This window comes from Phyllobates terribilis, unplaced genomic scaffold (genome assembly GCF_046119375.1).
Source record: "Phyllobates terribilis strain yellow unplaced genomic scaffold, ASM4611937v1 Scaffold_4__5_contigs__length_816908805, whole genome shotgun sequence".
Lineage (NCBI taxonomy): Eukaryota > Metazoa > Chordata > Amphibia > Anura > Dendrobatidae > Phyllobates > Phyllobates terribilis.
In genome coordinates, this window is record NW_027362764.1 from 548,690,844 (window position 1) to 548,714,440 (window position 23,597).

A 23,597-nucleotide genomic window follows, 5' to 3' on the forward strand; every position below is an offset into this window, starting at 1 on the left:
GATGAGGTTGGTTTATTATTTTTCTTTTATTGCAGGAGATCGTTGGCTTCAGCTGGAATGGGTGTGATGGTAAGTATGGTTTAATTTAGAACAATAAAGAATTGTGTCTTTATTTCAATTAAAGGACTTTATTCTGGGTGTTGTGTTTTTTTTAAATACTTTACTAGAAATTCATGGCGGTCATGTCTAATACTGGCGTGACCCCATGAATTTTGGGCTTGGGGCCAGCTGATAATACCAAGCTGGCCCTAACCCCTTTATTACCCAGTGAGCCACCGCACCAGGGCCCTGGATGAGTTGGGTACAGCGCCAGAAGATGGCGCTTCTATGAACGCGCCATTTTCCGGGGTGGCTGCGGACTGCAATTTGTAGCGGGGGGGGCCCAGAAAGCTTGGGCCTCCCTGCGCTGCAGATTCCAGCCACCCAGAAAAAAGTCCTTTAATTGAAATAAACACACAATTCTTTATTGTTCTAAATTAAACCATACTTACCATCACGCCCATTCCAGCTGAAGCCAACGATCTCCTGAAATAAAAGAAAAATAATAAAGCAACATCATCCTTACCTTTCCATGGTTCCCATGACAGCTTCAGCTCTGCTACATCGAGATGACAGGCTGGACCGCAGCAGAACGCTGCCATCCAGTCTGTCATCCCGCAGACACTGAGAAGCGCAGGCTTGCTTGCGCTCCACAGTGTCTCTCTGTGAGGGCATCCAGATGAGCCGAGTTAATGTCCAATGAACTCGGCTCACCTCATGCACATCACTGACAGCGTGGGAAAATTCTCCTGCACTCAGCGCTTCAGCGTGGGAGAATTCTCACACTGAAGCGCTGAGTGCAGGAGAATTCTCCCACGCTGTCAGTGACGTGCAGGAGGTGAGCTGAGTTCATTGGACATGAGCTCACCTTATGCACGTCACTGACAGCGTGGGAAAATTCTCCTGCACTCAGCGCTTCAGCTTGAGAATTTTCCCACGCTGTCAGTGACGTGCATGAGGTGAGCCGAGTTCATTGGACATGAACTCGGCTCATCTGGATGTCGTCACAGAGAGACGCTGAGCAGCGCAAGCAAGCCTGCGCTTCTCAGTGTCTGCGGGATGAGAGGCTGGATGGCAGCGTTCTGCTGCGGTCCAGCCTGTCATCTCGATGTAGCAGAGCTGAAGCTGTCGTGGGAACCATGGAAAGGTAAGGATGAGGTTGCTTTATTATTTTTCTTTTATTGCAGGAGATCGTTGGCTTCAGCTGGAATGGGCGTGACGGTAAGTATGGTTTAATTTAGAACAATAAAGGACTGTGTCTTTATTTCAATTAAAGGACTTTATTCTGGGTGTTTGTGTTTTTTTTAACTTTGACTATGGGGTTAGTAATGGGGGTGTCTTATAGACGCCTCTCCATTACTAACCTGGGCTTGATGTCAGCTGGCATTATAAGCTGACATCAACCCCAACCCTATTACCCCCTGCCACCGCACCAGGGCAGCGTGGAAGAGCGAGGCTAAGTGCCAGAATTGGCGCATCCTATGAATGCGCCATTTCTGGGGCGGCTGACGGCTGGTGTTTCTAGCCTGGGAGGTGGCCAATATTCATGGCTCCCTTCCTGGGCTATTAATATCAGCCCCCAGCTGTCTGCCTAGCCTTTGCTAGCTATTAAATTAGGGGGGACCCCACGTCATTTTTTTTGGGGGGTCCCCCATTTTAATAGCTAGTAAAGGCTATGTATTCAGCTGGGGGCTGATATTAGTAGCCTGGGAAGCTCCGTGGGTATTACCCCCTTCCCAGGCTTCAAACATCTGCCCCAGCCGTCTGCTTAACCTCCGCTAGAGCCTAAAATTAAGGGGAACCCCACGCCAATTTTTTTAATAATAAATCCTTTATTTTAATACTAAATGACAAGTACAGTAACCAACACTATCACTGTACTTCATATATATGTGACTGACATGTTTCTATCTATCTAATCTATGTGTGAAGCTCTATTCTGTCTGTTATAAATTGTCGGGTATCGCTGCTGAATTGCCGGCCGGCTTTTTTAAAGAGACGGTGCATGAAAACACTATTATTTTTTTTGATAAATCCTTTACGCTAAATGACAAGTACAGTAAGCAGCACTTTCACTGTACTTCGTATATATGTGGCTGACATGTTTATATCTATCCAATCTATGTGTGAAGCTCTATTCTTTCGGTTCTAAATTGTCGGGTACAGGTGTATGCCGCTGCTGAATTGCCGGCTTTTCATGTTTCACTGTTGGCACTGTTCCCATCGATTGGGGCAATCACTGTAATGCCACAACCACCATGGCTGTGGCATTACAGTGAGTGGCAGACAATCCATGCAGGACACGCTTTTGGTGCACGAACAGTTATCGAACATAACCTCGAACAGCCGAATTTTTTGCAAATCGTTCGGGTTCGTCGAACAACTCGAACACCGCCCAAAACAGCTCGAATTTGAGATTGGCGAACAGTTCTAGTCGAACACCGCTCATCTCTAGTGCCAAGGTGAGGAGCATGATGATGATGATACAAGTTAGCATCTGCTTTGTTTTCTTGGAATGCAAGCGTAAGTGTGCAGCCTGCCACCCACCCACCCCCAGGCTGCAATACGATACTGCTTGCTTGCTTGCACTTGAAATTGGGCCTTTTAGGCATGTAGAGGCGGAATCTGGCCACCACGTCATGGCTGTGTTGGCGGCCTGGAATCCATATTCAGTCCCCAGCTGCCCGGCGGCCGGGTGTCCACACTTGGTCCCCAGCCGCCCCGCAGCCGGGTGTCCACACACGGTCCCCAGCCGCGTGGGTACAGCCGGGTGTCCATAAACGGTCCCCAGCCACCCCTATTTCTCCTTGGAACATCCCCCCACACACTTCTCTTAGCCCGGCCTGCTTTAGGGCAGCATTGAACGAGCCCACCAGAGAACCAGACTCCTCCGTTGGGCCCTGGCTTCTCCATGAGGGGAGTTGAGAGTGCCAAGGTGAGGAGCATGATGATGATGATACAAGTTAGCATCTGCTTTATTTTCTTGGAATGCAAGCGTAAGTGTGCAGCCTGCCACCCACCCACCCCCAGGCTGCAATACGATACTGCTTGCTTGCTTGCACTTGAAATTGGGCCTTTTAGGCATGTGGAGGCGGAATCTGGCCACCACGTCATGGCTGTGTTGGCGGCCTGGAATCCATACTCAGTCCCCAGCCGCCCGGCGGCCGGGTGTCCATACTCGGTCCCCAGCCGCATGGGGGAAGCTGGGTGTCCATGAACGGTCCCCAGCCGCCCCTATTTCTCCTTGGAACTTCACCCCCACACACTTTTCTTAGCCCGGCCTGCTTTAGGGCAGCATTGGACGAGCCCTCCAGAGAACCAGACTCCTCCGGTGGGCCCTGGCTTCTCCATCAGGGGAGTTGAGAGTGCCATGGTGAGGAGCATGATGATGATGATACAAGTTAGCATCTGCTTTGTTTTCTTGGAATGCAAGCACATGTATGTAGTAGCGGCTAGGCCTGAGGTGGTCAGCGTTTTGGTGCAAATCCTACCTCCTCCGAGGATTGCTGGATGTTTTCCTGCTACTATTCCAGTTCTATGACTCCCGTTAAAACAAAACTTCAGAAGACAAATAATGGATGAGGTAGTGGCAAAGTAGAAAGAGCAGGAGTAACAGGGACCATTCACATCAATATCAGGCCAGTCAACCACATATGTCTTGTAGGATATGTTTCTGCAACAAAATGAGCGGTTCGGCTACACAGTTAAAGGGCATATAGTGAGTGCAATGCCTACCAAAAATTTTGAGGCACTCCAATGCCCCTTGGAAGTGACATGGAGGTCAGAGGGCCTTAACTAAACCATTTTTTCCATTTATAGCAACTGAGTCTCCTGTACACTGTTGGCCTAAGCAGTGAATGGAAGGCTTTCCAAAAATTATGAGGAACTGCAATGCCCCTTGAAACAGACGTGGATTACAGCGTACTAAAAACCTTCTACCCTTTTTTGGGGAGTGGGTCTCCCTTAGTTTCCGCCTTTTCATTGATAAGCAAAAGCTGACTAAAATTAGGAGGAAATGCAATGCCTGTTGGAAGAGTCGTGGACGTAGGAGGTTATTAAAAACAACATTTCAATGCCCCTTTGAAGAGCTGTGTAGTTCAGAGTGGCTTAAGATGACGCTTTTAATGCCGATTTGAAGAGACGTGGAGGTCACAGTAGCTTAACAAGACGGTTTTAATGACCCTCGGAAAAGACGTGGAGGTCCCAGAAGCTTAACAAGATGCTTTTAATGCCCCTCAGAAGAGACGTGGAGGTCCCAGTAGCTTAACAAGATGCTTTTAATGCCCCTCTGAAAAGTGGTGGAGGTCCCAGTAGCTTAACAAGATGCTTTTAATGCCCCTCAGAAGAGACGTGGACGTCCCAGTAGCTTAAGAAGACGCTTTTAATGCCCCCCAGAAGAGACATGGAGGTCCCAGTAGCTTAACAAGACGCTTCTAATGCCCCTCAGAAGAGACGAGGAGGTCCCAGTAGCTTAACAAGATGCTTTTAATGCCCCTCGGAAAAGTGGTGGAGGTCAAAGTAGCTTAACAAGATGCTCTAATGCCCCTCAGAAGAGATGTGGAGGTTCCAGTAGCTTAACAAGATGCTTTTAATGCCCCTTGGAAAAGTTTTGGAGGTCGCAGTAAATTAACAAGATTCTTTTACTGCCCTTCAGAAGAGACGTGGAGGTCCCAGGAGCTTAACAAGACGCTTTTAATGCCCCTCAGAAGAGACGTGGAGGTCCCAGTAGCTTAATAATACGCTTTTAATGCCCCTCAGAATAGATGTGGAGGTCCCAGTAGCTTAACAAGACGCTTTTAATGCCCCTCAGAAGAGATGTGGAGGTCCCAGTAGCTTAATAAGACACTTTTAATGCCCCTCGGAAAAGTGGTGGAGGTCACCGTAGCAAAACAAGACGCTTTTAATGCCCCTCAGTAGAGACGTGGAGGTCCCAATAGCTTAACAAGACGCTTTTAATGCCCCTCGGAAAAGTTTTGGAGGTCGCAGTACCTTAACAAGATGCTTTTAATGCCCCTCAGAAGAGACGTGGAGGTCCCAGTAGCTTAAGAAGACGCTTCTAATGCCCCTCAGAAGAGACGAGGAGGTCCCAGTAGCTTAACAAGACGCTTTTAATGCCCCTCGGAAAAGTGGTGGAGGTCAAAGTAGCTTAACAAGATGCTCTAATGCCCCTCAGAAGAGATGTGGAGGTTCCAGTAGCTTAACAAGATGCTTTTAATGCCCCTCAGAAGAGACATGGAGGTTTCAGTAGCTTAACAAGACGCTTTTAATGCCCCTCTAAGGAGACGTGGAGGTCCCAGTAGCTTAACAAGACACTTTTAATGCCCCTCGGAAAAGTGTTGGAGGTCGCAGTAGCTTAAAAAGATGCTTTTAATGCCCCTCAGAAGAGACGTGGAGGTCCCAGTAGCTTAACAAAACACTTTTAATGCCCCTCAGAAGAGATGTGGAGGTCCCAGTAGCTTAACAAGACGCTGTTAATGCCCCTCAGTAGAGACGTGGAAGTCCCAGAAGCTTAACAAGATGCTTTTCATGCCACTCGGAAAAGTGGTGGAGGTCGCAGTAGCTTAACAAGACGCTTTTAATGCCCCTCAGAAGAGACATGGATTTCCCAGTAGCTTAACAAGACACTTTTAATGCCCCCCAGAAGAGACGTGGAGGTCCAAGTAGATTAAAAAGATGCTTTTAATGCCCCTCGGAAAAGTGGTGGAGGTCGCAGTAGCTTTACAAGACGCTTTTAATGCCCCTTACAAGAGCCATACAGTACAGCATCTTAAAAACATTATTCCCATTATTGGTGAGTGTGTCTCCCATAGTATTTGCTTATGCCTTCCAAGCAAAAGCTGCCAAAAATTAGGACGGAGGAACTTGCAATGCCCCTTACAAGAGCCATGCAGTACAGCATATTACAAACATTATTCCCATTATTGGGGAGTGGGTCTCCCATAGTCTTTGCTTATGCCTTCCAAGCAAAAGCTGCCAAAAATTAAGACGGAGGAACTTGCAATGCCCCTTACAAGAGCCATGCAGTATAGCATATTACAAACATTATTCCCATGAATGGGGAGTGGTTCTCCCATAGTATTTGCTTGTGCCTTCCAAGCAAAAGCTGCCAAAAATTAGAACGGAGGAACTAGCAATGCTCCTGACAAGAGCCATGCAGTACAGCATATTACAAACATTATTCCCATGATTGGGGAGTGGGTCTCCCATAGTCATTGCTTATGCCTTTCAAGCAAAGCTGCCAAAAATTAGGACGGAGGAACTTGCAATTATTGTTGAGCCACCCCCGTAGTGTTCGAGTTCGGTTCGGTTAGTCGAACACCCGTGTGTTCGCCGAACTGTTCATCAAACTGTTCGTCGAACACCTTCGAACACCGTTAAAACCAATGGCAGGCAAACAAAAACACATAGAAACACATAGAAAACACCTTCATAGGTGTCCAAAAGCTGACAAACTGCTCAGAAGACACAACTAAGACATGGAAAAGTGACAAGTACATATAGTCATGAGAAAAGAAAAGAGGTGGAGGAGTAAAAGGAGGGGGAGACACAGATATAGGCATGTCATGCCCATCTAAAATCCAAAAAGTGAGAAGCCGACACGGCCAGTCCGTTCCTGCCCGTGCCACCTCTGTGTCGCCGGGTTTGTGCCAGAGCCGCGGTTGACCCTGACGGCCAGCCCCCCTATCCCAATACTGGTGCCTGTCCGCCGGTGGGTCGAGGCCCCCCACGGTGGGGGGGGGAGTAACATCTGCAGAAGAAAGACCATCTTCCAGCCAAACTAAGATGTCGACTTCTTTTCGTGGACAATGTGATACGATCCCATTCTTACGGACACGCCCATCGCTACAAATTCTAAATGAGGCACAAAAACAGCAGGTGCTTCAACGGATATCAAGTGCTCCTTCAAGTGGGCTCTCCATCACCTCAATTTCAAAATCACAAATACTCCAGTCCTCAGAGGTTTCACCCCAATCGCACTTGCTTCCTCACAGCTCCCAAGTCTCCAGCTGCCCGTCTGAGTATGCGGTAGCACAGATGGTTGAGTCTGCAGAGCTGTTTACTCATACTATAGCCTGGGAAACGGAGGTCTGCTCCAGCGCTTCTGTTAATCCAGATGAGGAAATGATCTGATCTGATGCCCAGAATCTTTATAAGTCGGATCCAGGACCAGATGAAGAAGGTTCTGAGCATAATGTAGACCCTTGTTCCCAAACTGTAACTCCTGTTGGTGGAGACAATGACGAAGACGATGATGAGACTCAAATACCTGATTGGAGCGACAACTTGACTTTTCGGTCAGGGCAGGAAGAGGTTGGCTCTCAGGACGATGGGTGTGATAACACACAGGGTGATGATGACGAGGTTGGAGATCCCACTTACTGTCAACCCACAGTCAGCCAGTCGATGAGGTCAGCAGAGGAGGTGGAGGAGGATGTGACTAGCCCTGGGGATGGGGATGACTCGGTACCCGGGCATTTGCCTGGCCTTGGGGATGTCACGGTGGTCGGCTCCCTGGCCCGTACCCTGGGGTCTCTCTTTAAAAGGGTGGATAATTGTTAATTTTTTAAGAGTTCATGACGCCACCTGTGGTACCTAGTGACAAGCACCAGCGCTACAGCAGTCCACTAATGCCGGTGATAAGGCAGCTCGATGGTATAGCTCCCCACAGGTGGACCTAGGTCTCAGGGCAGCGTATGCAGGGGGAATGCAGGACAGGCGAGACCCAGCTGGGTAAGAGCAAGAACGGGAATGGACACGGTAGTCACTTCAGTACCTTTTACTGGTGGAAATTCAGGCACATCCCGGAGCACTGTAGGGTGAAGGGTGCATACCAGGATCCTCCCCAATGAGCGGGTGTAGGGCCTCCTGTTTCTTGCCTCTGCGTATTAAGTTTCTGACCTGCCTGGAGCTAGGCCTAACTTTGTCTCTGTCCTGCGCTGGCTGACCTTGTGGTAGGGCCTTCTCTTGGAGTTCACGCTCCCAGTATGCGGGGCCTAAGCGTCTCCTGGCTCTGTTACATATCAGCACCTTAGCGATCCTGGGACTTGTAGTTCTCCAGGGATTCCGGTTATGCCTTACTGGGTCATAGAGATACCGGTAAGCTCGGATCCTGTGTCAAGTAAATGCTTCGGGGTGAGCTGGTTAAGCTCCTCTGCCCCTTATGTACTAACTCGCCACTCGCCTTCGGCCTACTCGGGCCCTCACTAGGCTATACACACTAACGGCAGCTTGCCGCGCTTCACTGATCTTACGGCACCGGCACACCTTAAGCTCTATCTGGGCTCCCTGAATCTAGCAAGCAGGAGCCTCGTGCTCCACTGCTGAACTATTAACTGCGTTCTCTAGACTAGACTGAGCTCCACTGCAGACTGACCTCTCTTAGGCTTCTCTACTGCAGGAACTCTTCAGAGGAACTGAACTGCCTAGCTCCACCTTCCCTATTTATATCCCTAATGGGCTCCCTCTGCTGGTCTGAGGTGGAAGGTGGAGATGTGTGAATGTTTATCGGGGCATCTTGTGGAGGATTCCATCAATGCACTCTTCTAGGATCTGTGATACCAAGCGCAGCGGGGCATCACAGATGCTATTGACGACGAGGTTAGGTTACGCCTTCCTGAACAGAGACGGAGTACTGGAAGCATGTCAACAACTGCATCCTCAACCACAACTCTGCCTCTAACCACAAGTCGTAGTGTCTCTTCAGGTCACATGGGCTCTAAGCCTTGCATAGCCTGGGCATTTATTCAGATCGATAAGGATGACCCAACTCGTGTTATCTGTAATATTTGTCAGCAAAAGCTAAGTAGAGGCCAAAAAATCCATAGTTTGAGTACTTCATGCATGTACCGTCACATGGATATGAAGCATAAGTTGCAGTGGGAAGCTCACTGTGCTACAATGCGGCCTAGCCGGCTGGGCCAACCACCGTCTGCCCCATCTTGTGCATCCGCAGCCTCTTCATCCTCTGTGACTGGGGGGACAGCAGTCACACATGTTTCTGGACGCAGACTTGCCACCTCTTTACCCGCAACAGCCAGTGTGATTGGCAGGTCGTCAGCTCATTGGGAAGTGGAAACACCTGCTAGTGTTGAGCGCTCTCCGACATCGAGAGCACCACCTTTGAATCAAGGCAACCTAACATGTCCGCCTGCATCTTCCTCACAGACCGGCAGTTTGCCGGGGACACCCTACTCAACACAGTCTAAGCACAACAGCCAGCCCTCGGTCCCTCAGATGTGGAAAAGTAAAAGACCATTTCCTCCTAGCCAAGAGAAAGCTAAGAGGTTGAATTTCACCATCTGCAAGCTGTTGGCTACAGAAATGCTGCCTTTCCACCTGGAGGACACAGAGGATTTTCAAGACCTTATGTCCGTCACAGTGCCCCAGTACCAGATGCCCAGTCGGCACTACTTCTCAAAGAAAGGTGTGCCTGCGCTCCACTAGCATGTCGCACACAACATCACCGCTTCTTTGAGAAACTCTGTGTGTGACAGGGTGCACTTCACCACAGACACTTGGACGAGAAGGAATGGACAGGGGCGTTACATGTCGCTGACTGGGCACTGGGTAACTATGGTGACAGCAGGACAAGGGGCTGCTGTCCAAGTCTTACCGTCCCCACGAGTTGTGCATCAATCCTCTTTATCTCGAAGTTCCTCCACGGCTTCTGCCTCCTCAACCTCCTCTCGGTCCTCCACCTGCACCCAAAGCCTGTCTGGTAATGCCACCTGCTTTCTAACTGCGCAGAAGGAATCCTGCACACCTCCTTACTATGCTGGCAGCAGGGCTCAACGGCATCAGTGTTTACTTTGAAATGTCTGGGAAATGTGAGTCACACAGCTGAGGAGTTGTGGTCAGCTCTGGAGACCCAGTTTCATGAAAGGTTGTCTCCACTGGACCTGCAACCAGGGAAGGCCATGTGCGACAATGCTGCAAATCTGGGTGCGGCACTTCGCCGGGGCAATGTCACACACGTGCCTTGTATGGCTAACGTGTTGAACCTGGTTGTCCAGCAGTTTTTAGCCCACTATCCCGGACTAGATGGCCTTCTGCAGAGGGCATGGTCGCTGTATGCTCACTTCCGCCGTTCGCATCCCGCAGTTCAACGACTTACATCTCTACAGAAGTCGTTGGGCCTGCCAGTTCACCGGCTGAAATGCGATGTGCCGACATGGTGGAATTCAACTCTGCACATGTTGCAGCGACTGTGGCAGCACCGACAAGCCCTGGTGCAATATGTTCTGACGTATAGCCTGGGCCAACGAGATCCAGAGGTGGGGCAAATCACGCTGCAGGAGTGGTCTCAGATCAGGGACCTATGAAGTTGACGCGCCCCCTGGGCCATGGGGTACCCTGAGCCGGGCCGGTAGACGCTGGGGGTTGTAGTCACTGTGGCGGTGACCCAGTCCGTGACCCAGGGCGGTCAATCCAAGGGTAATTTGTATATATGGATTTTATAATGTCTGACTACGCCACCTGTGGAGTGCGGCCAAAGGGGCCGTCGCTGCGGAACAGTCCTCTGAAGCTGGTGGTTTTGCAGCAACGGTATTATTACTCACCACAGGAAGAGTGTAGCTTCAGGGCAGTGTGGGTGGATGATGGTGGTTGTAGTGCAGGGAGTCAGTAATGAACACAGAGTCCGTGTGATGCCATCTCAAGATATTACTCACAGTTGTTGTAGTCCAGATTACAGGTACCAGAGCAATCTCCCCCGTCGTGCTGTGCATACTCAGTGAGGGGCTCAGTCCACCCCCAGATAGCTCCGGAGTACATAGCAGGACCCCCTTCTGTGTGTCCTTTCTCTGGCCTTCTCCCTGCACCTCACACCCAGTGAAACTTCTATCCGGTATCCTCGGGCCTTGGCGGGTGATGTGTGTTCCGTCCCCTGGGTCCTATGTGGCTACCTTCTTAGTGAGACTGGTGTGGACTTTGGCCTGCAGTACATGAAATGCAGCAGCCTCCGGTTTCTAGTTGAGCCTTGCTGTTTCTCCGCTAGTTGAGGGACCGGTTCCTCTTATCTGGCCTGACCCCTCTACCTCCTGGTAGCAGCGGGAGTACGGGTGGCCTTCTGCACGGCCCGTGGCCGTAGGGTCCCTTCGGTTCCTGGAGCCTTCCAGCTCCCACTCCTCTTTTCTCTCCTTCAGTCCTGGGCCTCCCAGGCTAGGCCCGCCTCCGGAGCAGAGTTCATGCCTAGTCTCTGCTCCTGTCACTTTTCCTCCTCTGTCTGGCTTGCTCTTTCTAAGATGCCTTCCTATTTATACTCTCCTTGTCATGTGCTCCCCTAAGCTGCTCCCCTAAGCACCCACTACATAGGACCCTCAAACCAGCTAGGGACCTGGGACTGTGCTCTCCCTTAGGAGCAATCTCGCCCTACCCCCACTGCGGGTATGTGTTGGATGCAGGAGTCAGGGTCCCGAGCCATACGCCTTCCTTACCTGAGGGTGAGATACCACACCTCTGGGTGAGATGCAGTAACTCTGTGGCGACTGAACCCTCAGGGGCGCCACACACCCTTCTGCACAGTTTTGAAATGGCGACGAAGATGTTTAGTGCTGACGACGATGCCATTATCAGCATAACTATTCCGGTGATTTACATGCTGGAGCACACATTAAACAGAATTCAGAGTCAGGTGGTGGGACAAGAGGAGGTGGAGGAAGTAGAGGAGGAGTCGTATACGGAAGGGATAACATCTACAAGGTCCAGACGGTTGGCAGCACCAAATCGGCAGGCATGGGAGGGTGGGGGAGAGGGATTAACCAGGGCGCATGGTAGCAGCCAAACTGTTGAGGAAGGTGCAGGAGCCGAGGAAGAAGTGGAGGACGAACTGGCGATGGGCATGGAAGACTCATCAGATGAGGGAGACCTTGATCACATTTCTGTTGTGCGAGGTTGGAGGGAGAGGGCAGAGGAAGGAAGCATGATTCTTACCTCGCTACCAACACAACAAGGACTTGGTACTTCTGGATGCGCAAGACACATGAGTGCCTTCTTGCTGCACTACCTGCAACATGACTCCCGGATTGTCAGAATTCGAAGTAATCCCGACTACTGGGTTGCCACACTCCTAGATCCCCGGTACAAAAGTATATTTGCCGAAATAATTCCTGCCATAAAAAGGTATTGACGAATGCAGGAGTATCTGCAGACGCTGTTGCAGAATCTTACATGTGCTTTTCCACAAAACACCAGTGGTGCACGTAGTGAATCTCACAGTTCTAACTTGCCAACGGTGGGACACATAGTCAATGCCTAGAGAGGATGGTACAGGAGAATCTCCAAGTGAACATCGAAGCCATGACTGTGTCACTGGACCCTTGCTCATTTTGGTATTCCAATCTGGAATAATCGCCGGAGCTCACCACTCATGCCTTGGAGATCTTGTCATGCCATGCAGCCAGCGTTCTCTCTGAACGTGTGTTCAGCGCTTCTGGTGGTGTGCTGACAGATAAGCGCACGCGGCTGTCCACTGAGAATGTAGACAGACTCACGTTCATAAAGATGAACAAATCATGGATTCGCAAGGACATTTCTACCCCTGTGTCATCCTTGGGAGACTAAAAGCTTGGGGATTTGGTAAAATCACCTCACCAACTGTTTTAAGCAACAGTGGGCAATTGATGCCACTTAACCCTAGAACGCATGACCATAAAAATCTACACTTTCACATACCTGGGGCCCTTTAGGCCCGTGTGCAAATAACATGGAATAACTCAAACTCAAATGACAAACAACTATATACATGAAGAATACCTAGAGTTTCAAAATTCTAACTAAAGTAATCTTGCAGAAAATAGAAAACAATTAACTGGGCGGGCCTGCAAGGCCACAGGTATGCGTTCTAGGTTTAAGTGGTGTCTGTGCCACAATTTTGGAAGTCCCCTTGCTGTGTCTTACGTGACGTTGGCATCGTCAATTCCAGGTGGGTTGGGTCGCACACCCCCCTTTTAACTGTAAGAAACTACATACACTATGGCTTGGGGTAACACAGATGGTTGAGTCTGAAGAGCTGTTTACTCAGAGGTCTGCTCCAAATCTTCAGTGTCTGCTAGTCAGCGTAGAATTTTTAACTGCATCTAGCCTAGGCAATACTTTGGGCGTAGTAGCCCAGCTGCGAAGCAAGCTGCACCGCCTGTGTATCTAATAAGAATTTTTAAATGAATCTAGCCTAGGCAGACTGTGGGGACTAGAGATGAGCGTTGTTCTACTCAAACTGTACGCCAATCTCAAATTCGAGCTGTTTTGGGCGGTGTTCGAGCCGTTCGGCGAACATGAACAATTTGAGAAAAATTCGGCTGTTCGAGGTTATGTTCGATAACTGTTCGTGCACCAAAATCATAACTGGATTTTTTCTCAGTAATGATGAAGATTAATGTTAATACACAGTTTGAGTGTACAGCGGGGTGGGGGGAGGGGCAGGGGATGGATCTCTGCAGGAACAATGAAGATCTCCATTTTTTTTTTCTCTTTCCCGCATTTACAGTGGGGAGGTGCAATCTGTCAGCCTATCAGCAGCGCACACACGGAGCGAAGTGCTTTTTTTCACACAAACAAGGGCATGTGTCATTGGCAGTGTATGTCACATGTCCTTGCCCTATAAGACCAAGCCATTTTCCCCGTCACCACCATTTTGTCACTACTGCAGCTGCGTGTTAGACGGCACCGCTGTTGCTGTGTGCGCTATACCTTGTTAATTTCAAGCCAATTTTCGCACAAATCTACAGATAGCTTGGGAGTAGGGAATAGTTGTGATTGCAGTCCTTTTAAGGACTAGGTTACAGCATTTCCTACGACTTTTATCAGGCAGGTCTGTGCTCTTAAATAGATAGATTGTGGGAGCAAAGACTAATTGTAATTGGAGTCCTTTTCAGGACTAGGTTACATCAGTTCCTATCAGTTTTTGCCAGGCAGGTCTGTGCCAGTGCTGTGCAAGTTTATTTCACAGCATTTGGCTGAATCTAGCAAAGCTAATCCTTTTTGGCCTATTGCAGAGTGTGTTAGTCAGTGGAGTAGCCTATCTGTGTTGCAAGATATACCACCTGTGTATAGAATACCAATTTTTTTACTGCACCTAGTGAAGTAAAATATTTTGGGCATAGCATAATTCTATTAGTCCATCTATACTGAACTCCATCAGGTTGCAAATTGAATATAATTTTTTTCTGCATCTACCTCTGAAAAAATATTGGGCTTCTAGCTGTGTGTGGGACTTGTTGTATTAGTCCATCTATACTGACCTCCATCAGGTTGCAAACTGAATATATTTTTTTCTGCATCTACCTCTGAAAAAATATTGGGCTTCTAGCTGTGTGTGGGACTTGTTGTACAAGTCCATCTATACAGACCTCCATCAGGGTGCAAACTGAATATATTTTTTTCTGCATCTACCTCTGAAAAAATATTGGGCTTCTAGCTGTGTGTGGGACTTGTTGTATTAGTCCATCTATACTGACCTCCATCAGGTTGCAAACTGAATATATTTTTTTCTGCATCTACCTCTGAAAAAATATTGGGCTTCTAGCTGTGTGTGGGACTTGTTCTATTAATCCATCTATACAGACTTCCATCAGGTTGCAAACTGAATATATTTTTTTCTGCATCTACCTCTGAAAAAATATTGGGCTTCTAGCTGTGTGTGGGACTTGTTCTATTAATCCATCTATACAGACCTCCATCAGGTTGCAAACTGAATATATTTTTTTCTGCATCTACCTCTGAAAAAATATTGGGCTTCTAGCTGTGTGTGGGACTTGTTGTATTAGTCCATCTATACTGACCTCCATCAGGTTGCAAACTGAATATATTTTTTTCTGCATCTACCTCTGAAAAAATATTGGGCTTCTAGCTGTGTGTGGGACTTGTTCTATTAATCCATCTATACAGACCTCCATCAGGTTGCAAACTGAATATATTTTTTTCTGCATCTACCTCTGAAAAAATATTGGGCTTCTAGCTGTGTGTGGGACTTGTTGTATTAGTCCATCTATACTGACCTCCATCAGGTTGCAAACTGAATATATTTTTTTCTGCATCTACCTCTGAAAAAATATTGGGCTTCTAGCTGTGTGTGGGACTTGTTCTATTAATCCATCTATACAGACCTCCATCAGGTTGCAAACTGAATATATTTTTTTCTGCATCTAGCTCTGAAAAAATATTTGGCCTTCTAGCAGTGTGTGGGACTTTCTCTATTAGTCCATCTATACTGACCTCCATCAGGTTGCAAATTGAATATAATTTTTTTCTGCATCTAACCCAGCCAATAGTTTTGGCCTAATACCACAGTTTGGCCACTCAGCTCTGCTCGGTTCCCATCCATTGTTTTTTTGTGCAAACAACTCCAGAGTTGTTAATTAGTTAACCACCAAAATGAGTGGAAAAAGGCCTGCTGCTGGTGGAAAGGGGAATAGGCGTGTTGGGAAGGGGAAAAAAGGTTGTGTCCGTGGGGTAGGTGTTAAAGCAACAGTAACATCTGCAGAAGAAAGACCATCTTCCAGCCAAACTAAAATGTTTACTTCTTTTAGCGGACAATGTGATAAGATCCCTTTCTTACGGCCACGCCAATCGTTACAAATTCCAGATGAGGCACAAAAACAGCAGGTGCTTCAACAGATATCAAGTGCTCCTTTAAGTGGGCTCTCCTCCACATCAACTTCAACATCACAAATACTCCAGTCCTCAAAGGTGTCACCCCAATCGCACTTGCTTCCTCACAGCTAGATATGAGCGTTGTTCTACTCGAACTGTTCGCCAATCTCAAATTGGAGCTGTTTTGGGCGGTGTTCGAGCCGTTCGGCGAACACGAACAATTTGAGAAAAATTCGGCTGTTCGAGGTTATGTTCGATAACTGTTCGTGCACCAAAATCATAACTGGATTTTTTCTCAGTAATGATGAAAATTAATGTTAATACGCAGTTTGAGTGTACAGCGGGGTGGGGGGAGGGGCAGGGGATGGATCTCTGCAGGAACAATGAAGATCTCCATTTTTTTTCCTCTTTCCCGCATTTACAGTGGGGAGGTGCAATCTGTCAGCCTATCAGCAGCGCACACACGGAGCGAAGTGCTTTTTTTCACACAAGCAAGGGCATGTGTCATTGGCAGTGTATGTCACATGTCCTTGCCCTATAAGACCAAGCCATTTTCCCCGTCGCCACCATTTTGTCACTGCTGCAGCTGCGTGTTAGACAGCACCGCTGTTGCTGTGTGCGTTATACCTTGTTAATTTAAAGCCAATTTTCGCACAAATCTACAGATAGCTTGGGAGTAGGGAATAGTTGTGATTGCAGTCCTTTTAAGGACTAGGTTACAGCATTTCCTACGACTTTTATCAGGCAGGTCTGTGCTCTTAAATAGATAGATTGTGGGAGTAAAGACTAATTGTAATTGGAGTCCTTTTCAGGACTAGGTTACATCAGTTCCTATCAGTTTTTGCCAGGCAGGTCTGTGCCAGTGCTGTGCAAGTTTATTTCACAGCATTTGGCTGAATCTAGCAAAGCTAATCCTTTTTGGCCTATTGCAGAGTGTGTTAGTCAGTGGAGTAGCCTATCTGTGTTGCAAGATATACTACCTGTGTATAGAATACCAATTTTGTTACTGCACCTAGTGAAGTAATATCTTTTGTGCATAGCATCATTCTATTAGTCCATCTATACTGAACTCCATCAGGTTGCAAACTGAATATATTTTTTTCTGCATCTAGCTCTGAAAAAATATTGGGCTTCTAGCTGTGTGTGGGACTTGTTCTATTAATCCATCTATACAGACCTCCATCAGGTTGCAAACTGAATATATTTTTTTCTGCATCTACCTCTGAAAAAATATTGGGCTTCTAGCTGTGTGTGGGACTTGTTCTATTAATCTATCTATACAGACCTCCATCAGGTTGCAAACTGAATATATTTTTTTCTGCATCTACCTCTGAAAAAATATTGGGCTTCTAGCTGTGTGTGGGATTTGTTGTATTAGTCCATCTATACTGACCTCCATGAGGTTGCAAACTGAATATATGTTTTTCTGCATCTACCTCTGAAAAAATATTGGGCTTCTAGCTGTGTGTGGGACTTGTTCTATTAATCCATCTATACAGATCTCCATCAGGTTGCAAACTGAATATATTTTTTTCTGCATCTACCTCTGAAAAAATATTGGGCTTCTAGCTGTGTGTGGGACTTGTTCTATTAATCCATCTATACAGACCTCCATCAGGTTGCAAACTGAATATATTTTTTTCTGCATCTACCTCTGAAAAAATATTGGGCTTCTAACTGTGTGTGGGACTTGTTCTATTAATCCATCTATACAGACCTCCATCAGGTTGCAAACTGAATATATTTTTTTCTGCATCTACCTCTGAAAAAATATTGGGCTTCAAGCTGTGTGTGGGACTTGTTGTATTAGTCCATCTATACTGACCTCCATCAGGTTGCAAACTGAATATATTTTTTTCTGCATCTACCGCTGAAAAAATATTGGGCTTCTAGCCGTGTGTGGGACTTGTTCTATTAATCCATCTATACAGACCTCCATCAGGTTGCAAACTGAATATATTTTTTTCTGCATCTACCTCTGAAAAAATATTGGGCTTCTAGCTGTGTGTGGGACTTGTTGTATTAGTCCAATCTATACTGACCTCCATCAGGTTGCAAACTGAATATATTTTTTTCTGCATCTACCTCTGAAAAAATATTGGGCTTCTAGCTGTGTGTGGGACTTGTTCTATTAATCCATCTATACAGACCTCCATCAGGTTGCAAACTGAATATATTTTTTTCTGCATCTACCTCTGAAAAATATTGGGCTTCTAGCTGTGTGTTGGACTTGTTCTATTAATCCATCTATACAGACCTCCATCAGCTTGCAAACTGAATATATTTTTTTCTGCATCTACCTCTGAAAAAATATTGGGCTTCTAGCTGTGTGTGGGACTTGTTGTATTAGTCCATCTATACTGACCTCCATCAGGTTGCAAACTGAAAATATTTTTCTCTGCATCTACCTCTGAAAAAATATTGGGCTTCTAGCTGTGTGTGGGACTTGTTCTATTAATCCATCTATACAGACCTCCATCAGGTTGCAAACTGAATATATTTTTTTCTGCATCTACCTCTGAAAAAATATTGGGCTTCTAGCTTTGTGTGGGACTTGTTGTATTAGTCCATCTATACTGACCTCCATCAGGTTGCAAACTGAATATATTTTTTTCTGCATCTATCTCTGAAAAAATATTTGGCCTTCTAGCAGTGTGTGGGACTTTCTCTATTAGTCCATCTATACTGACCTCCATCAGGTTGCAAATTGAATATAATTTTTTTCTGCATCTAACCCAGCCAATAGTTTTGGCCTAATACCACAGTTTGGCCACTCAGCTCTGCTCGGTTCCCATCCATTGTTTTTTTTGTGCAAACAACTCCAGAGTTGTTAATTAGTTAACCACCAAAATAAGTGGAAAAAGGCCTGCTGCTGGTGGAAAGGGGAATAGGTGTGTTGGGAAGGGGAAAAAAGGTTGTGTCCGTGGGGTAGGTGTGAAAGCAACAGTAACATCTGCAGAAGAAAGACCATCTTCCAGCCAAACTAAAATGTCTACTTCCTTTAGCGGACAATGTGATAAGATCCCTTTCTTACGGCCACGCCAATCGCTACAAATTCCAGATGAGGCACAAAAACAGCAGGTGCTTCAACAGATATCAAGTGCTCCTTTAAGTGGGCTCTCCTCCACATCAACTTCAACATCACAAATACTCCAGTCCTCAAAGGTGTCACCCCAATCGCACTTGCTGCCTCACAGCTAGAGATGAGCGTTGTTCTACTCGAACTGTTCGCCAATCTCAAATTGGAGCTATTTTGGGCGGTGTTCGAGCCGTTCGGCGAACACGAACAATTTGAGAAAAATTCGGCTGTTCGAGGTTATGTTCGATAACTGTTCATGCACCAAAATCATAACTGGATTTTTTCTCAGTAATGATGAAAATTAATGTTAATACGCAGTTTGAGTGTACAGCGGGGTGGGGGGAGGGGCAGGGGATGGATCTCTGCAGGAACAATGAAGATCTCCATTTTTTTTTCCTCTTTCCCGCATTTACAGTGGGGAGGTGCAATCTGTCAGCCTATCAGCAGCGCACACACGGAGCGAAGTGCTTTTTTTCACACAAGCAAGGGCATGTGTCATTGGCAGTGTATGTCACATGTCCTTGCCCTATAAGACCAAGCCATTTTCCCCGTCGCCACCAGTTTGTCACTGCTGCAGCTGCGTGTTAGACGGCACCGCTGTTGCTGTGTGCGCTATACCTTGTTAATTTCAAGCCAATTTTCGCACAAATCTACAGATAGCTTAGGAGTAGGGAATAGTTGTGATTGCAGTCCTTTTAAGGACTAGGTTACAGAATTTCCTACGACTTTTATCAGGCAGGTCTGTGCTCTTAAATAGATAGATTGTGGGAGTAAAGAAAAATTGTAATTGGAGTCCTTTTCAGGACTAGGTTACATCAGTTCCTATCACTTTTTGCCAGGCAGGTCTGTGCCAGTGCTGTGCAAGTTTTTTTCACAGCATTTGGCTGAATCTAGCAAAGCTAATCCTTTTTGGCCTATTGCAGAGTGTGTTAGTCAGTGGAGTAGCCTATCTGTGTTGCAAGATATACCACCTGTGTATAGAATACCAATTTTTTTACTGCACCTAGTGAAGTAAAATCTTTTGGGCATAGCATCATTCTATTAGTCCATCTATACTGACCTCCATCAGGTTGCAAATTGAATATAATTTTTTCTGCATCTAGCTCTGAAAAAATATTGGGCTTCTAGCCGTGTGTGGGACTTGTTCTATTAATCCATCTATACAGACCTCCATCAGGTTGCAAACTGAATATATTTTTTTCTGCATCTACCTCTGAAAAAATATTGGGCTTCTAGCTGTGTGTGGGACTTGTTGTATTAGTCCATCTATACTGACCTCCATCAGGTTGCAAACTGAATATATTTTTTTCTGCATCTACCTCTGAAAAATATTGGGCTTCTAGCTGTGTGTGGGACTTGTTCTATTAATCCATCTATACAGACCTCCATCAGGTTGCAAACTGAATATATTTTTTTCTGCATCTACCTCTGAAAAATATTGGGCTTCTAGCTGTGTGTTGGACTTGTTCTATTAATCCATCTATACAGACCTCCATCAGGTTGCAAACTGAATATATTTTTGTCTGCATCTACCTCTGAAAAAATATTGGGCTTCTAGCTGTGTGTGGGACTTGTTGTATTAGTCCATCTATACTGACCTCCATCAGGTTGCAAACTGAATATATTTTTTTCTGCATCTACCTCTGAAAAAATATTGGGCTTCTAGCTGTGTGTGGGACTTGTTCTATTAATCCATCTATACAGACCTCCATCAGGTTGCAAACTGAATATATTTTTTTCTGCATCTACCTCTGAAAAAATATTGGGCTTCTAGCTTTGTGTGGGACTTGTTGTATTAGTCCATCTATACTGACCTCCATCAGGTTGCAAACTGAATATATTTTTTTCTGCATCTACCTCTGAAAAAATATTTGGCCTTCTAGCAGTGTGTGAGACTTTCTCTATTAGTCCATCTATACTGACCTCCATCAGGTTGCAAATTGAATATAATTTTTTTCTGCATCTAACCCAGCCAATAGTTTTGGCCTAATACCACAGTTTGGCCACTCAGCTCTGCTCGGTTCCCATCCATTCTTTTTTTGTGCAAACAACTCCAGAGTTGTTAATTAGTTAACCACCAAAATGAGTGGAAAAAGGCCTGCTGCTGGTGGAAAGGGGAATAGGTGTGTTGGGAAGGGGAAAAAAGGTTGTGTCCGTGGGGTAGGTGTGAAAGCAACAGTAACATCTGCAGAAGAAAGACCATCTTCCAGCCAAACTAAAATGTCTACTTCCTTTAGCGGACAATGTGATAAGATCCCTTTCTTACGGCCACGCCAATCGCTACAAATTCCAGATGAGGCACAAAAACAGCAGGTGCTTCAACAGATATCAAGTGCTCCTTTAAGTGGGCTCTCCTCCACATCAACTTCAACATCACAAATACTCCAGTCCTCAAAGGTGTCACCCCAATCGCACTTGCTTCCTCACAGCTAGAGATGAGCGTTGTTCTACTCGAACTGTTCGCCAATCTCAAATTGGAGCTATTTTGGGCGGTGTTCGAGCCGTTCGGCGAACACGAACAATTTGAGAAAAATTCGGCTGTTCGAGGTTATGTTCGATAACTGTTCATGCACCAAAATCATAACTAGATTTTTTCTCAGTAATGATGAAAATTAATGTTAATATGCAGTTTGAGTGTACAGCGGGGTGGGGGGAGGGGCAGGGGATGGATCTCTGCAGGAACAATGAAGATCTCCATTTTTTTTTCCTCTTTCCCGCATTTACAGTGGGGAGGTGCAATCTGTCAGCCTATCAGCAGCGCACACACGGAGCGAAGTGCTTTTTTTCACACAAGCAAGGGCATGTGTCATTGGCAGTGTTTGTCACATGTCCTTGCCCTATAAGACCAAGCCATTTTCCCCGTCGCCACCAGTTTGTCACTGCTGCAGCTGCGTGTTAGACGGCACCGCTGTTGCTGTGTGCGCTATACCTTGTTAATTTCAAGCCAATTTTCGCACAAATCTACAGATAGCTTGGGAGTAGGGAATAGTTGTGATTGCAGTCCTTTTAAGGACTAGGTTACAGCATTTCCTACGACTTTTATCAGGCAGGTCTGTGCTCTTAAATAGATAGATTGTGGGAGTAAAGACTAATTGTAATTGGAGTCCTTTTCAGGACTAGGTTACATCAGTTCCTATCAGTTTTTGCCAGGCAGGTCTGTGCCAGTGCTGTGCAAGTTTTTTTCACAGCATTTGGCTGAATCTAGCAAAGCTAATCCTTTTTGGCCTATTGCAGAGTGTGTTAGTCAGTGGAGTAGCCTATCTGTGTTGCAAGATATACCACCTGTGTATAGAATACCAATTTTTTTACTGCACCTAGTGAAGTAAAATCTTTTGGGCATAGCATCATTCTATTAGTCCATCTATACTGACCTCCATCAGGTTTCAAATTGAATATAATTTTTTCTGCATCTAGCTCTGAAAAAATATTGGGCTTCTAGCTGTGTGTGGGACTTGTTCTATTAATCCATCTATACAGACCTCCATCAGGTTGCAAACTGAATATATTTTTTTCTGCATCTACCTCTGAAAAAATATTGGGCTTCTAGCTGTGTGTGGGACTTGTTCTATTAATCCATCTATACAGACCTCCATCAGGTTGCAAACTGAATATATTTTTTTCTGCATCTACCTCTGAAAAAATATTGGCCTTCTAGCTGTGTGTGGGATTTGTTTTATTAGTCCATCTATACTGACCTCCATCAGGTTGCAAACTGAATATATTTTTTTCTGCATCTACCTCTGAAAAAATATTGGGCTTCTAGCTGTGTGTGGGACTTGTTCTATTAATCCATCTATACAGACCTCCATCAGGTTGCAAACTGAATATATTTTTTTCTGCATCTACCTCTGAAAAAATATTGGGCTTCTAGCTGTGTGTGGGACTTGTTCTATTAATCCATCTATACAGACCTCCATCAGGTTGCAAACTGAATATATTTTTTTCTGCATCTACCTCTGAAAAAATATTGGGCTTCTAGCTGTGTGTGGGACTTGTTCTATTAATCCATCTATACAGACCTCCATCAGGTTGCAAACTGAATATATTTTTTTCTGCATCTACCTCTGAAAAAATATTGGGCTTCAAGCTGTGTGTGGGACTTGTTGTATTAGTCCATCTATACTGACCTCCATCAGGTTGCAAACTGAATATATTTTTTTCTGCATCTACCTCTGAAAAAATATTGGGCTTCTAGCTGTGTGTGGGACTTGTTCTATTAATCCATCTATACAGACCTCCATCAGGTTGCAAACTGAATATATTTTTTTCTGCATCTACCTCTGAAAAAATATTGGGCTTCTAGCTGTATGTGGGACTTGTTGAATTCGTCCAGCTATACTAACCTCCATCAGGTTGCAAACTGAATATATTTTTTTCTGCATCTACCTCTGAAAAAATATTGGGCTTCTAGCTGTGTGTGGGACTTGTTGTATTAGTCCATCTATACAGACCTCCATCAGGTTGCAAACTGAATATATTTTTTTCTGCATCTACCTCTGAAAAAATATTGGGCTTCTAGCTGTGTGTGGGACTTGTTCTATTAATCCATCTATACAGACCTCCATCAGGTTGCAAACTGAATATATTTTTTCTGCATCTACCTCTGAAAAAATATTGGGCTTCTAGCTGTGTGTGGGAGTTGTTGTATTAGTCCATCTATACTGACCTCCATCAGGTTGCAAACTGAATATATTTTTTTCTGCATCTACCTCTGAAAAAATATTGGGCTTCTAGCTGTGTGTGGGACTTGTTCTATTAATCCATCTATACAGACCTCCATCAGGTTGCAAACTGAATATATTTTTTTCTGCATCTAGCCCAGCCAATAGTTTTGGCCTAATACAACAGTTTGGCCACTCAGCTCTGCTAGGTTCCCATCCATTGTTTTTTT

General features: G+C 45.8%; 1 protein-coding gene across 2 annotated transcripts in view; it reads left to right on the plus strand.

The window, feature by feature from the left end:
• LOC141265646 (cadherin-19-like) overlaps positions 1-23,597 on the plus strand; it is a 348,511-nt gene that overhangs the window by 179,479 nt on the left and 145,435 nt on the right. The gene's annotated exons all lie outside the window — the stretch shown is intronic.